Below are 16468 nucleotides of genomic sequence, written 5' to 3'. Positions count from 1 at the left end.
AAAGGAGTTTAAGTCAGTTCTGGGAGACTTAGGGTTGGCTCCAAGCATGATTCTGGTAGGTCACTGAGCATTTCTGACCTCAGAGTTCTCATCTGGAAAATGGGGAACATTATAGTTGCTTCTCAGAATAGCTGGAAAGAGTTTTTGAAGAAATATATATTAACTCATTAGCACAGGGCTCCCCTGATGGGTCCCATGATAGATAATCTGCCTGCAATGCAGGAGACACGGATTCAATCCCTGAGTCACGAAGAGCCCCTGGAGAAGGGAATGGCTACCCGCTCCAGTATTCTTGCTTGGAGAATTCCATGGACAGAGGAACCTCTCGGGGCTATAGTCCATGGGGTCACAAAGAGTCGGACATGACCAGCACTTTCACTGTCTACACTCACAGAACTTAACAAATGGTACTTATTATCATTTGCACAACTGGGATAGCAATATCCACTCCAACACAGGGTCTTGAGTATTAAATAAGATGGGACGTGTTTGTAAAGTTTAAAACCTGTTGCTCATCATATATTCACTCACCTAGCAGATAGTTCTGGTGCTGCCCAGGCAGGATGAAGAGTTCCACAGATGGGCCCTCAGAATCCAATAAGGCAGGTGAATGATGCAGAGAGAGAAAGATGATTCCTGCCGAGCAGTAGGGGACTCGCCGCTGGTTCCATGTGGACCCTGTCGCAGGGGCTCCTGTGTGGCTGAGGACACAACTCTGGAGGCAACAAGAGTGGGAGAGCACCCAGGAGAGCTGATGTGAGCAGCGGGACCCGCCCGGTGTGTTGAGGGAACAGAAAGTGGCCTAGATTGCTAGGAGGCCAGGGTGGTCCTCGGGGACTATAGATGGGAGACAGACTCTGCAGCCTGGCTTCTGGGATTCAGTCCTAACTCCGCCATCGATTAGCGGGGTCACCTTGAGTATGCTTCTTAATCTGTCTGTGCTTCAGTATTCTATTATAAAATGAGGCTAAAGTAGTATCTACCCCAGAAACTTGTTGTGAAGGTTAAATGAGATATTACATATGGAGCCCTTGGAGCATTCAGGGCACAAACTAAGAGCTCAGAGAGGGCTCACTGTGGTTATTACAGATGAATAGCAGTGAGAAAAAGGAAATCCCAGGAAGAGGGTGGCGGCAACATGAATGCCAGGTTGAGGAATTGTCCTCTGTGCCATAGGTGAAGTACTAATACTAAGTACTTAGCGCTAAGTACTGCTCACTCATTGAAGATGACTGAGCAAGAAATAGATACTATCCTGGTTTTTCTCCAGCCAGCAATGTTCAGAGTAGACTACTGCAGTGAGAGTGAGGACCCTGCTGCCTGCCCTGCCCTGGAGTAACCAGGGGTTCTCTGGCCTCTGACAACCCCTGGCCAAGATGGGCCAGGCACGGTCAGGGCAGCAGCAAGGGTCTGGAGAAGGAGACGGAGCCTTTCAGGTGCCTCCTGCCAGGGCCAGAGTCACTGCCCCCAGGCAAAGCTGGCTGGGGAGGGAGAGGTCTCTATGATGCCAGACACTCCTAAGGGGCCCCAGAGTCTCTCTGTGCCCCCGTTTCTCACAATGAGCCCTGAGTCCAGCTGTGGATGATCGACACTCAGTTTCCCCCGAGGAGATCTTTTGGATGCTATTAACAGGTAATGTCTTTTGAACACTTAATGAACTCTGTTAATCCTCACAATAATAATATTATTATTCTCCTCACTTGACAGATGAGAAAACTGAGGCACAAAGAGGCTAAGTCACTTAGAGTCACAGCGATTAGACTGCAGGGCAGGACTCCTAACCCTGATCCAAAGGCTGCGTTTTTGTATCTTCTATCCTTGTCAGTTCACATTGGTTCAGGCAGTGCAATTTGTGTCTAACATTCCCCAGGACGAACCTCTTTCGTGGGGAACATCTCACTGGGGGTGGGGGTGGGTAGTGCACCCCCTCGGGCTTACCTCACAAGGTTAAATGTACCTGGTGGGAAACTGGGTCCCTCCTCTCCCCGCCTCTCTGTCTCCTTTCCCCAGCGCACTCCCAGCTCTCCTTCAAAGACTGCTGTCAGCAGAGCCTGTGAACTAGACTGCAGCCCCTTCCACTATGTCATCTTGCCTTTTCTTGCCCCATAAGGCCCAGGAAAGGCCCAGACACACGTAGGTCCTGGTGTTCAGCTGAGTTGACTTGAGTGAACTCATTCATTCTAAGATGGAAATTGCTGTAAGATTGTATAGACACCCAGATATGGGCATTTTAATGGGTTTCTCCAGAGACTCAGCGGTAAAGAATCCACCTGCAATTCAATCCCTGGGTAGGTAAGAACCCCCTGGGGAAAGGAAATGGCAACCCACTCCAGTACTCTTGCCTGGAAAATCTCAATCCATGGGGTCGCAAAAGACTCTGACACGACCGGGCAACTAAGCAACGACAAGAAAGCCCAGGTTTGTCTTGCCCCAAGGGAACCTGGCTGTGGAATTATGGGCATCAGCCGGCCAAGGAGACTTAGAGGGAAGGCAGAGAAGTGACAGTGACAGAGGCCCTCCCTGACTCCCAGATACCATACCCCGCACCAGCAGCCCCCTCTTCTGCCCATTTGCTGCTGGATGCTGCGGACTGTAGGCTTTCCAGGTCCTGGAAGCCCATCCTGACCACGTTGTATCGGAGTCTGTGTAAGTATGAGCCTTGAGGCCTGGGGCTGCGGATAGAGTTTGGGGGCGCCGAGCAATTCACCTGACCATGGTTCATGGCCCACTGCGGAGTCAGCCCAGAGGGCCCAGGAACGGTAAGGGAAGGCTGGCCAGGACCCCAAGAGCCACCACTTGTAGGCATTACCCCAAAGCTGAAGCTAGAACCGCTCCTAATTTGACCAATGAAATAAAAGAAATGGTGACGTGAAACACAGGCGCATGCCCACTCAAGGCATTGTGAGCGTCGTTAAAAACCCAGCGTGAGGGGGGGTGGCCTGCTGTGACAGGACTTCGTGCACTATTCGCCCCTGAGCTCTGCTCCCAGCTGCCAGCCCCTCCCTTCGCCTTCTAGAAGCTGGGCCTGCCCCCAGCACCATTCACGCCCCTCCTTAGCTGCTCTGGGGCTGTGGGCCCAGGCCCCCCCATTTGCCTTCTCAGTGCCACACTGGAGCACACTGGGGCATCCACCCGGGGTAAGAGGCAAGGAACCTGGACGCAGAGGAGACCTCATACTCACAGAAGTTTCTGGAATGCTCAGGTGTAGAGACCTTGCAGAGCAGAGACGTTACTTTGCCAACAAAGGTCCATGTAGTCAGAGCTGTGGGTTTTCCAGTGGTCATGTATGGGTGTGAGAGTTGGACCATGAAGAAAGCTGAGCACCAAAGAGCTGATGCTTCTGAACTGTGGTGTTGGAGAAGACTCTTGAGAGTCCCTTGGACTGCAAGGAGATCCAACCAGTCCATCCTAAAGGAGATCAGTCTGAAATATTCTTTGGAAGGACTTGATGCTGAAGCCGAAATTCCAATACTTTGGCCACCTGATGTGAAGAACTGACTCACTGGAAAAGACCATCAGGTTGGGAAAGATTGAAGGCATGAGGAGAAGGGGACAACAAAGGATGAGATGGCTGGATGGCATCACCAACTCAATGGACATGAGTTTGAGTACACTCCAGGAGTTGGTGACGGGCAGGGAAGCCTGGCATGCTGCAGTCCATGGGGTCGCAAAAAGCTGGACACGACTGAGCGACTGGACTGGACTGAGAGACCTTGCACAGGCGCTTGGCAGGAAGTGAGGGAGGGGAGAGGTTTTTGCTGCGACAATCCTAGCAGTCAGCCTAGCTGCGTCTGAGTGCCACGACTCCCCATTCACTGTGTGAGGTTAGAGCACACCAGCTCCCTCACCCCAGGATGAGGCCTTCATTTCTTCAGGGACAAGCTAAGAGGGAAAATGAGCTCCTCAGAGGGGATGCTGAAATAAGGCTCTTTATAGTCTTGTCATCAAAAGGGACAGTGGGGTTTCCTTTCACTGGCACGGTTTACAATCAGGGGGACTTCTTCAAGTTCATCTTTTCCAAGGCTCTGAAACGTATTTTGCTGCGAGACTGGATGGTAAAGCCCCATTACAACAAATTCTATTACAGAGAAGCATTCTGTTCTAGTGGAGAGATTTCCATGTCCTGGCAAACAGCCTGCAGAGATGGGGCCCTCTTGATGGGTGGGAGGCAGTGTTCTTATAACAGGCTTCTCTCTTCTGCTCTCTGACGCCAGTGGAGAAATAATGTTCTCTGGATCTGGTTCTCTGAGGAGGGACAGGGCAGGTAGAATGCAAAGGGTGGGGGAAAGCTGGTCCCAGACCAAGAGGTACTTACAGACTTTTTGTTGTTTGGCCGCAACAACAGACCCTCAGGATATTAGTTCTGGAGAGAAGCTTGGAAATCAATCATTTGGAGCACTGTTTTCAGATCATAAGTGGCAGCTTATTATGGGTCATTTGATCAGTCTAGTGGGTCATAATACATCAGCTTAAATATATATGTATATAACAGATTAGAAAATGTTAATGTGTGTCATATTTAAATATTGCTCGATCAAACGTTTCTTTCAGTTTTACATACACACAGATTTTGATTCTGGTCATGGAAAACAAAATATTATAATCGGTTATAGTTGAAAAAAGTTAAAGAAACAGTGGTTTTGTCCATAAATACTTACCTTTTTTTTTCCCCCCAAGAAAACTGAGTTTCAGGGAAAGAAAGCCACTTGTCCAAAATCAGCTCCTGAAATTTGAATCCAGAACATATGGCCTGATTTCTAGGCCAGGCCTAATCCTCCACAGTTTCATGTATCAAATCATTTTTGTCAGGGGCAGTCAGAAGCAACCTGCACTAGTACCTGGGCAAGCCACTTAATCCTCTGAGCCTCAGTTTTCTCATCTATAAAATGGGTCTGTACCCACCCAGCAGGTGAGGAAAGTGAGGTTGTGTAAAACCCATGTCTAGCCCATGGAAGGGACACACAGTATGCTGTTTGCCTATATTTTCTCTTTTTTCCGCATGTCTGGTCATGGTACTCAACTCCCCTAATTAATACCTCTCCACAAGCAAACAGCCCAGAAGGAAGGTGAAGAGCTGAGACACTGCACACATCCCCTCCTTTCTTAGCCAGATTCTAGCATTTCTTTGAGCTTGCTGCTCCTCTGCTTAGGGCCTGAGTGACAGCTCCTTCCATCTTGGGTCCCTATAGATAATGAACGTGATTGCTAGGAATGTAGATGGGTTGAGAAAATTCCAGCCTAACAATTTGATCATACTCAGAGGCCATTGTGAAAGATTTTTACCCTTAGTCTCACTTGCAAAGAATAATGGTGGGTCAGACCCCACCTCTTACCCCAACTATCTCACTCTGTTGACCTGTTTAAAGGCTCGGTGTGTTGGAATCGTCTCCAAGCAGGTGGTACAAGGGGATGGCAAATAATTATATAGAAAACAAATGCCTGTGGAGACTGTTTTCATTTCAATTCACTCAGAATGCCTCAGAGCCCAAACCTTTGTGATGCTCAAAGGGTGAAGGACCAGTTTTCTTCTCTAGTATACAGAGTAGTGGTCACATTAAAAAAAGAAGAAATAGATGACATTAATCTTGGTGACATATTTTATTTAACTCAGTGTATTCAAAATATTATCATTCAACATGTAATTCATATAAAAATTATTTATTATTTATTCTCTATTTTACTCTGTTTTTGTACTAAGTCTTCAAAATCTGGTGTATATTTTACACACACAGTTAATTTTCATTGGACTCACTGAGTTTCCAGGGCTCAGTAGCCACATGTGGCTGGTAGCTTCCACGCAGGACAGTTCAGGCAGAGAACCTTCTGCGCACATGTCTGCATGCATGCGTGCTAAGTCACTTCAGTCGTGTCCGACTCTTTGCGATCCCAGGGACTGTAGCCCCCCAGGCTCCTCTGTCCATGGGATTCTCCAGGCAAGAATACTAGAGTAGGTTACCATGCCCTCCTCCAGGGGATCATCCCAACCCAGGGATCAAACCAGATCTCTTATGTCTGCTGATCATTCAAGGGCCACTTCTTCGCAGGTGGTTTCAGTCCTTCAAACCCCACCCAGCAGGCTTGACCCCTCCTTCTTATTTGTTTGTTTGTTTCTGGCTGTGCTGGCTCTTTGTTGCTGTGCACAGGCTTTCTCTAGTTGCCACGAATGGGGACTCCTCTTCTTCGCAGTGTGCAGGCTTCTCTTTGCGAAGGCGTCTCTGGTGGAACACAGGCTCTAGAGGGTGGGCTTCTGTCGTTGCGGCTCGCAGGCTGAGCAGCTGTGGCACACGAGCTCAAGAGCGCAGGCCCGGTGGTTGTGGTTCCCCGGGCTTAGTTGTACTGCAACATGCAGGATCTTTTGAGACCAGGAATCGAACCCATGTCCCTGCATTGGCAGGCGGATGCTTAACCACTGGACCACCAGGGAAGTCCATTGAACCCCTCTTTTCTGCTGCCCCACTATTACTGTTACACATCTTAATCCTCAAATATTACCCTTGAGAGAGCTTGTTTATCTGTACATGAGGCTGCCTGGTCCTCTCAGCTGTGGCTCCTCCAGGGACAGATGGATATCTGCTTGGGATCTGGCTCCCAGGAGAAGACTGCAGTAATGCTTGTTGAAAGGCTAAACAGAGGATGCGTGCCTTAAAGAATGCACAGATTCCAAATAGGGGAAGAGGCAGGAAGGAACTCATGAGCGTGCCCAGGCTCCCAGGAGTGGCAGAGGCAAAGAGGATGGTGGGGGGAACGTGGGCTCTGAAGTTGCTCTGGCCTCATGGACTCTGTAGCTGTGTGTGCAACCAAGATAGGGACCAGCAGAGCCCATATCCACTTGCGTATCAGAACAGCTCTGTCCATGTCCCATGGTGCTGCGTCAGCCACAGCCTGCTGTCACACCTCCAACGAACGTCCAGGTATGCTCGTGTATGGAGATTACTGCAGAGCTTCGAGGGATGGTGCGGAGGCCGTTCCTCCCCTTCCAGATGCAGAAGCTGAGGCCCGCAAGCATAAATCACTTGCCAAGGCCAGGAAGGGATAGAATGAGGAGCGGAAAGAGACCTGGGAATTATAACTTTCAAGCCCTTGCTCCTTCCTTTCATCTGTGTTAATCTGAGCCCTGTTGATGGCCCCCTTCACTTCCTCATGCACGTCAGTACCTGAAGTGTGTGGACTGTCACTGGGGTCTATCGAAGGCTGTAAAGAGGTGTCCTCCGTGGAAGGATGAGGCGAATCCCCAGCTGCTCATTTACTGGCAGCGCTGATGACTTAAGGGACACTCAGACACCTGAAAGTCACACATCTGTGCCTAGGACTAGAGCTACTGGGTGCTGGATGCAGGGCAGGGGGCCCAGAGTGCCTGAATCGTCTAGGCTGCCAGCACACTGACCCAGAAGCCCTTGTGCTCCACAGAGGGCTGATCTGATCTGGGGCTCTCACCTTGTAGCCAGTGGAGACACTGAGATGTCACCTCCACACCATGTGCTTCCAGAGAACCCACTGGAATGGCAGTGGGCCTTGCACCTGTGTGGCGACAGCTCCCTGTTTGGGGAGGAGCAGGATAGCTTCATGGTGCGGCTGACCACAGCTTCATTGGTCCTAGAGGTGGAAGAAAGATGGGCGAAGAGCTTGCCTGAGCCCTACAACTGCTGGGCACTCTCTGCTGCCCACAGACCAGACTTTCTTGCCAGCAGAGGTTCCTTTGCTCCATCTCCTTGGAAGCAGAACCACAGACCCCAGGCAGAAGTCCTCGGGGCCTCATCATGACCCGCAAGATGGAACCACTTAGTACCATGAGAACCCAGTAGTATCGCTAGACAATCAGGCAGGCGCAAGCGTACCACCTCCTCCCAGTGCAAGCACATTCTACTGGGCCTGTGGGCCCTGAGAGTCTGGCCCAGGGTGGGCCACCTGCCATCTCCTTGGGCCACTGTGGTTCAGTAAGGCCCAGCCAGCATCATCCACCCTACTGCGTGAGGTGTTGAGGAGAAGCTGAAGTAGTCAGGGAGTGAAAACGTTAGGAAATGGGGTGACAGGCACCCCCCGATCCCTCTACGGTGGCGCTCATCTCCTGCAAGGACACATTTATTCTGACCCTTGTAGAGTTGTTCCCCAAGATGCTTTGAACCTCCAAGATGGGATAATGGGCACGCTCCTTTTCAGAATGGGTAAAAGGTAAAGCTTTTAGAAGCTGGTTGGAAATGTTTTCTTCCATTCGTTGTGAAATGTTCACTTCGCAAATACCGGTGCCTTATCAACACGCAAGAGACTCTGTGCTGGATGCCACGGAACGCCCACAACATGGAACCCACAACAGGCGATGAGTCTTGACTTATATGTGATGACCTTAGAGAGCCCTTGGCATGTTGGCTTTCAGCCACCCTTCACATCCTGACACGGTGTGACCCCCAACAGGGCAGATAATCTACTCAGGTATCAGCTTCCCCACCTATAAAATTGGAATAACTGACCTTTAAGTTCATTCCAGCTCTAAAAATTTAATTCCCCTAGCAATTCCACTCCTGAGAATAGACCCAAAAGAACTGAAAACAGATTCAAATAAATGCTTGTTGAATGAACACCCATTTCATATTGCCCTATTCACAATAGCCAAAAAGTTGAAACAGCAAAAATCCATCAAAAATTAAATGAATAAACAAATCGCACTATATCCATACAGTAGAATATCATTCAGCTATCAAAAGGCAGGAATTGCTAGTACATACTACAAGTCAGGCAAACTGGACACATTATGCCAAGTAAAAGAACCCAGACGCAACAGGTCACATATGAGTCTAGCTATATGAAATATTCAGAATGAGTAAATCCATAGAGACACAAGCAGATTGGTGGTTGCCAGGAGCTGGCAGGGGCAGGGAGGCAGGGCTTAATTGCAAAATGGTTATGAGGTTTCCTTTTAGGGTGAGGATGGGTTTTTGAAATAGATGGAGGTGGTAGTTGCATAATATTGTGAATGAACTACATGCCGCTGAATGTTTACTTTAAATGGTTAATTTTCCGTTATATGACTTTTAACTCAATTAAAAACAAAAACTCCTCTATAATTCCTAATATCCATAGCAAGGACAGCCTATCTCTTATTTCATACTCCCTGGGTATACAGTAGGGTCACCGTGGAAGTAATAAGCAATAGCATTTCTCCGGTTCTTTCTGCCACTCTGGGTTTCTTGCAGCTGAGCTTTCGGCGGGTCTGGGTCTGTGCTCACCACAGCCCTCTGCGTGCCCTGGAGGGTGGCATGACTGCTCCTGTGTATACCTGCTGACTCACTGTCCCCGTGCAGGGGCCTGCTGCCCTGTCCTGCATGGCTGGCCTGCTGCCCCCTGTGGAGTGTGGGCCAGGGGACAGATGCAAGGTGGAGGGGGTCCTGCCTACTCCGAGGGCACCCTGCTAGGGGTCCCACTAGGCTCTCTGCAGAGGTGGAAAGACCCACTTTCCTGCCTTTGTGCAGGCACCTGTGGCATAGGCCCCCATGGGACTTCATTCTCATCTCAGAGATGCTAGAGACACAGGCCCTGTAGAATGCTCTCTCTTTTTAGAACTCCTTTCTTAATGCAAAACCTGGTACTTTGTAGGTGCTTAATAATTATTTGTTAGTGAATGAATGAACAGATGAAAGAAGAGATATGGGAATCTTGGGAGATGAGCCCGAGGGCCGTCTTAGTGACAAAATCCAGCTGCACCCAAATCTCCCATCATCTCCAAGCCTGAGGGAACCATTTGAGGGTCCAGCTTGTGGCCTTCAACTCCATCCACCTTAGGAAGAGTCATGTTTGGCGGGCAGCTTGCTCCTGCAAACCACAGATGCTTGGCTGCCGAGTGCCCAGATGGGACCTGGCACACTCTGACTCTGGGTGGATCAGCTTGGGTGGATCAGCTTCAGTTCAAGCTGGATCTGCCGTGGGAGCTGGAGACGGTCAGGGATGGAAAGCATCTTGTGGTGAATCTGCCAAGCTTCTGTGGACACCCCGGGAGAGGTAGCAGGGCATCGGGTAGGGCCTGAGTGCTGGTCCTCCCAGCTGGGAGGTGGCAATGGTAAGGCCCAACTCCGTCAGGGAGAATGGCGGACGCAGAGTGTGATCCAGGGCCTGGGCGCTCACGGGTGCTCGGTAAATGGGGTCCTTGCTGTCACAGTTCTTGTACCTGCAGGTGCTTATCACCCACCACCTTCACACAGGCCTTTGATGCTGACGCAGCTGAACTCTCTGGCATCCTGTACATACGCCCTACCGTACTTTCTCACCCCACTTCTCGGCTTGTTCATTCATTCATTCAATGACTTGTCTCAAGCAGCTGCTCCACGCCAGGCCCCATACCAGGCTCAGGTTCACTGGGTCTGTGGGTGTGCCCCCCACGTCCTTCCTCATTCCCCAGTTTGGGGTGTTTATCGCAGGGACCCTCAGTGGAGGTAGGGGGCTTGGGGAGGATTGGGAGGGGCCATATCAGAGTCACAAGTAGGATGCTTTGAAGTGCCACCCACCTCCTTCTCCTAATTGTCACCCCCACTAAGAGAGGGGTATTGGGAACAGATTTCCTGTGCTAAAATGCTCTTGGGCACAGGTCCAGAAGGGCTCTGGGATGCTTCAGAGCACTTGGGAACGTTTTCAACTTTTAACTTTGGATTTGTGTGTGCCCTGCTCAGCTGTGGGAGGATGACACTCTGCAGGTGGGCAGCCCTGATGGTTACCCAGTTAATTCAGCCACACTAAATAGTTCAGGGCCAAAACATTTACCTCCAGGTGGGCCTCAAGTGTGACCATCTACTTTATCTCAACTGACTGGATAATTATCAGTTTCTCCTTTAATTCTGAGTTTTGGGAACACAGCCTTTAGCAGTGGGTCCCCGGTGGGCAGGACACAGACCTCAAGGAGTCCTGGAGGGCCAAGGATTTGCACCCACCCGCTCCCCAATTCTTCGTAGGAGTGTTCATGTGTCAAGCAGTTCCTCCCACTCAGAGGGGCTGGGTGCTTGAATCCCAGAGGACAGAGGGAGAATTCTTCAAACATTTGTTCTGGAACAAAATTTTTCAAAGTAGCTGCCAGTGTGCATCCACAGACTCTCTCTTTTTTTTTTTCTTTCCAATATTTTTTTCAATTAGTCAAATTAAATCAAGGGGAAGATTTTAATGAAGTACTAACCTGGCTTTAAACACTCAAGGTATATGTGACAACCTGTGACTAAGAGACCAGCTAAACTCCTTTCTAGTAAAGGCAATGGGGGCAGTATGGGGGGAAGTGTATAAATATTGTTAAGTGAAAAAAAGGCAGATTACAAGGCACTTTATAGTATATATTCCCATTTTTAAAACACCTGTATGTGTAAGAAATATAGATATCACAAGGTGTGAATAGGGCAGACCCCAAATAGCCAGATAGACAGTGACTTTATTTTTCTAATATTTTTTAGGAATGAGCCTTTATAAATTAGAAAAAAAAAAAAAGAGGAGGAAATTTTTTTCACTTTTTCCCCTAAATAATATATACATAAATTTCTTTCCATTCTGTTTCCATTGCCTTTGCTAGGAAGGACCTTGGGTGCTCTCTTGGTTAGAGGCAATCAGACACACACGCACACACACACACACACGTAGGATGCTAAGGAGAGGTACTTAGCCAGGTGAGTATTTCGCTGAAGCTTCCTCCTTGATTTAGAATCAAGGTAAAGAATCTGCCTGCAATGCAGGTGACCCCGGTTCATCCCTAGGTCAGGAAGATCCCCTGGAGAAGTAAACAGCAACCCACCCCGGTATTCTTGCCTGGGAAATTCCATGGATAGTGGAGCCTGGCAGGCTACAGCTCTTGGGGTCATAAAGAGTTGGACACGACTGAGCGACAGTTTCAGTTTTTCCTCCTTGATTTATTTAGGCTAATGGAAAAAGTGAGTGTGGTCAGGGCTGGAGGGTGGGGCCAAGGAGGTTGTAGAGACTCCGTGCCCCTGGGCTCCTGTGAGTCCTCAGTGGAGCAGTGCATTATGGGACCCCTGGCTCTGACCTGCAGGTCCAGGGGGTACCCCGTGGAGCCATCACATTGTGCGAGTCGCCATCTCAAGGGCTTAGTGGATCCGTGAGGACGCAAGTCCATCAACAGCTTGAACTAGGCTCCTGCCAAGCCCAGAGCCCTCACCTGACCCTGGGGTTCTTTTGTCTGTTCCACTTGGGAAATCAGCCACTTGGACAACCAGTATCTCCTGAGCCTCAGCCATGCTCTCAGTGGCCAGGCGGTGCTTGGAAAGCAGGGAGCATCTGGGGTTAGTGTCTCGGATAGAGAAAGGCTGCTGGTGGCCCGTCCCCGGGGGAAATGCCCGCCTGCACCTGCCCTCTTCTGAGGGCATCGCCTCTGTCTGCTTTTCTTCCCCAGGCCCCTACCACATCGATCTCTATGGCTGAGTGCAAGGAAACTGCTACCAAACTGTCAATTCCTTCATTCATTCTTGGAACCTCAGTCTTCTCATAAGGAAATTAGGACTTGTTTACATCACAGAATTGTGAAAATTAAGTCAGGTCATGGGAGCAGATGACCTCCACGAAGTACTGTGACACAGAAGCAGCCCACTCAGGGGTGTCCTGACCCCTAGGCCCTCCGGAGGACCACGCATTTGCCTCCCATTCCTGTAGCAGCAGGCCCAGGGACTGCCAGTGGCATCGAAGGGGCTCAGTGGGCATCTGCTGGATTTGCCTGAACCTGCCCTGGGGAGGAAGGAGGAGAGGACAGAGAGCAGCTCCTCCCTTCGCACCGAGCTCTAGTGCCAGGCGCTGTCTTAAGTACACGTAGATGGATTATGTGTTCAGTCTGCCGAGGACAGCTGGGGTCCCGTGTTTCCGATTTCTGCAGGTGCTGGGGGATTAGCCAGCCCAGCAGGTGGGGCCGCTCTAGGCACCTCCGTTTAACCCGAACACTCTCCCATTCAGATGCAGGGAGGAGAAAACCGACACTGGGGAAAAAAAGCCCAAGGGATTTATCCACCTACCCTTCCTCCAGAAGAACTGGAAGCAGGCCTGGGATTCTCACTCTCTCAGAAGCTACAGGTGAAGCCCCTAGATCACATCCTGGGAGTGAGGAACTGGGAGTGTAGAAAAATCAACTCAGAACTGCGCGATGCTCACTGACCCTGGCCAAGCCCGCAGTAGAGGAAGGAAGGTTGCTACTGGGCTTCCTGGAACCCCAGGCCCCAAATAGGTCCCTGGAGGTTCAAGCTCGTGCCTGCTCCCCTTGGGCTAGCTATTGCCACTTTGACCTTGCTTCTGTCTTCTTGTCCAGGCACCGAGCTAGCAGCCCCTCCACAGTGCCAGACAAGAATGCAAGGAGCTGCAGCTAAGTGGAGGGTCCCTTTTATGTCCCTTTTCACTCAAAGAACCAGGTGGACATTGGAGTGGGAAGAGGTAGGTAGAATGACTGGGTAGAAAGCAAGAGTCTGTTGTGTGAGCTGGGTACTGATGTAAACCATGGCGGCACTCACACTGATGAGGCTCGGACATGTGTTTCTTAGCGATGATGCCTGTAGCACTGTGGGTGGGAGAAGCAATGCCTGAGATAAAGTGCAGAGACTTGAATGCTGGAACACTGCAAAACACCTCTTTTCTCTTCTCCCTCTTCCCTCTGCACTCTGAGAGATGACCTATTTTGATGCTGGCAAAGATGTGAGTTTAATTAACTAGCGGGATCTAAGGGTCAAGGAAAATTTGAGAATTAAAAAAAACAGGGGGCCAGTATGTTAATAACTATGTGACTCACCACAAAAACCTCATCCAATGGGAAGGACTTGAAACAGCAGGAGACCGGGGTCCCAATTCCTTTGACAAGCAGATGTCCTTGACGGTACCATTTCCCAACTCTGCTTCCCGGGCTGCAGAGTTCTGAGGCCCTCCTGCTAAGAGATGCTTTGATTCTGTTTTCTGCATTGCACCAGGGGAGCATCTTTAAGGGCAGGCTCTCCAGCCCCTCTTCATTGTATCACGGGGAGGTTTGGGGGGCTGGGAGAATCGGGTCGCCGTGTTGCAGACCAAGTTCTGTCTTTACTTGACCTCAGGGTCTCCTGCAAACCATCCTCTTTATACAAGGGTGGGTGCTTATCCACTCAGGGTGCGGGGATGTTCTAAACCCCATGCTCTCCTGGGCGGCTCTCTGGACGCCCCCTGGTACTCATCCTTTCATTTGACAGGCAGTCGCTGAGCTGGCCCACTCCTTGAGGGCCACCAAGATAGGGACCATCCCTGTCCCTGAGAGCCCACATTCCAGGGGCAGTGATGCCTGGCTGCTCACTGCAGGCTGAGCTGGGGTCCTAAGATGCAGGGGCCAGGCCTTCATCCCCAGAGCTCACATTTCCCTTGGCAACTGCAGGAAATGAATTCAAGCGAAGGGAAAGAAGGGAACTGCTAGGAGAGGAGATGGAACACGATCCAAGGACAAGGTGCTGAGCAGAGCAGGAGGCTGGGCCAGAGCTGAGCCACCCACGCCAGCAGCAGGATGGCCGGGCTGGGCTCTTAAAGACAGTTGGGTGGGGAAGCAGGGGCGGAGACCAGCTGGCCAGCCACAGCCAGACTTAGCCCTGCGAACAGGGAATTGCAAGGTCTCGTTGGGTGGGGAACGGGGAGGAGAGGCCTTCTCCCTGTTCAGGTTCAGGGCCTGTGTGAATTCTCTGGCCCAGAAGAGCAGCCCGCTGGGAGCCTGTCTGTTCCTGCCTGCAACTCCGCGCCTGTCCCAGCCTCAGGGACTCTTCTGTTCCCATTGTTTCTGGCACCCCACACCCCAGCCCAAGAATAAAGATAAACACCCCTTGCCCATCGCCCCGCCTGCCCGCCCGCCCTCCCCACCCTGGTGACTCAGGCTGGTGGCCCGGTGGCAGGGGCCCTGCTCAGCCTGGCTCTGCTCAGCTGCCTACATCTGCTGCTGATTTCCTTCTCTGAAGCAGTAGTCCTTTATGTCTCTTCGACCTAAATTAGGGTTGGTTTTTTTTTCCCCCCTTAGGGTGGGTTTTTTTTTTCCCTGGATTTAAAAAAGTGGTACCTTTCTCCCCCTGTGGTGTGCACATTATTATAGTGTCTGTTCGCTTTAGAGGGGACAAGAAAGAGCGTGAACTTGGACGAGTCCAGTTTAATTGTGACGTGCAGCTGCCCGAGGTCTCCTGTCCACTCTGGCCGATTCTGAGCCAAACCAGTTTCATGGCCAGACGGGCCCGGTTTCCACAGCGTTTCCTGTCAGGAAGCTCCCCCGCCCACTGTGCGCTGTTAAATGGATCCTTTTCATTCCTTTTCCTCTTATAAACTTCCCTTTCAGGTCATCCTGAAGGGAGAGTGAGGATGTGGCCGGCAGGGGGAAGGGAACCCCATGCTCCATTTGCCAAAGGGAGGAGGCTGGCAGGACCTGGCCGGGGTCACACACCTAGGGTCCCAGCCCCAGGGCGAACCGTAGGGTGACCGACTACTCTGCAGAAGGGGCTCTGCCTCAGCTCCCAACCGAGGTAGTTAGGCCCCCCCCCCCCGCCCGCCCCATCCACTCTTCCCCACCAAGAGGAGGTGGATACTGGTGAAGTGGGATTTGAGGAGTAATGGGAAGAGTACCCCATCCTAAAAATACCTCCCTCCTTCTCCCATCCTAAAAATACCTCTGCCACAAACTTCCCACGGAGAGTGAAATTCTACCTTTCCCATTTCGGTCTTTGCTTGTTTGCTAGTTGCAAGCGCCTTGAGGAGGCACTAATAAGGCCTGGCCAGCTCACCCTCTTCCTCCATGAATCGAGTGTGGGAAGCTGGTGGCCCACCTTCAGGAGTGGGACGTGGGAAGGCTGGGCATCCCTGGGGAAAGGTGAGCTGGAGTTGGGCACCTAAGGCAAACCTGGTCAACAGGAGTGATTGTCCAGGGACTGGCTGGGGAGGAAGGAGAGGCAACTTTCCCTTCCTTGTCCTGTAAGCTGCATGTATCAGCTCACATTTAATTCTTGGATCCCTTTTGTAACGTAAGTACCTTTCCCCTGTTTAGGGTATTCCTACCCATTTTACAGATGAAAAGTGTTAGTCACTCAGTTGTGTCCAACTCTTTGTGACCCCGTAGACTATAGCCTGCCAGGCTCTTCTGTCCCTGGAATTCTCCAGGCAAGAATCCTGGAGCAGGTTGCCATATGAGGAACTTGAAATTCACAGAGGCAAAGTGTCCCACACACAGCTGGGACTAGAGATAGTGACTGATTCCAGAGATCAGATGCCTCCCTCACACCTCAGGCCGTCTCCAAGGGGCATCCATGCTTCCCTCATTCATTCGTTATAAAATTTATATAACATGAAATTCACCATTTAAGGGTATTATTCAGGTGCATCAAGTGCATAGATTGTGTGCAGCCGTTACTGCTATTCACCTCCAGAACCTCTTTTTATCATCCCAAACTGCAACTCCATAGCCATTAAACAATAGTTCCTTATTCTCCACCCCTCAGGCCCTGGCAGCCACCATTTTGCTGTCTGT

At 50.7% G+C, this 16468-nt stretch overlaps 1 protein-coding gene across 6 annotated transcripts in view; it reads left to right on the top strand.

Moving 5' to 3' along the window:
• ZBTB7C (zinc finger and BTB domain containing 7C) overlaps window positions 1-16468 on the top strand; it is a 382426-nt gene that overhangs the window by 321035 nt on the left and 44923 nt on the right. Inside the window, exon 2 of one of the 6 annotated variants that reach the window (XM_042239517.2) lies at window positions 13271-13392. The exons of the other annotated variants lie outside the window; for them this stretch is intronic. The gene's annotated coding sequence lies outside the window, so the exon portion shown is untranslated. The remainder of the gene's footprint in view (window positions 1-13270; window positions 13393-16468) is intronic. 6 annotated transcript variants of the gene reach the window in all.

Source organism: Ovis aries, chromosome 23 (assembly GCF_016772045.2).
Source record: "Ovis aries strain OAR_USU_Benz2616 breed Rambouillet chromosome 23, ARS-UI_Ramb_v3.0, whole genome shotgun sequence".
NCBI lineage: Eukaryota > Metazoa > Chordata > Mammalia > Artiodactyla > Bovidae > Ovis > Ovis aries.
Note: the sequence above shows the minus strand (reverse complement) of the source record. Positions and strands in the feature narration are given on the sequence as shown.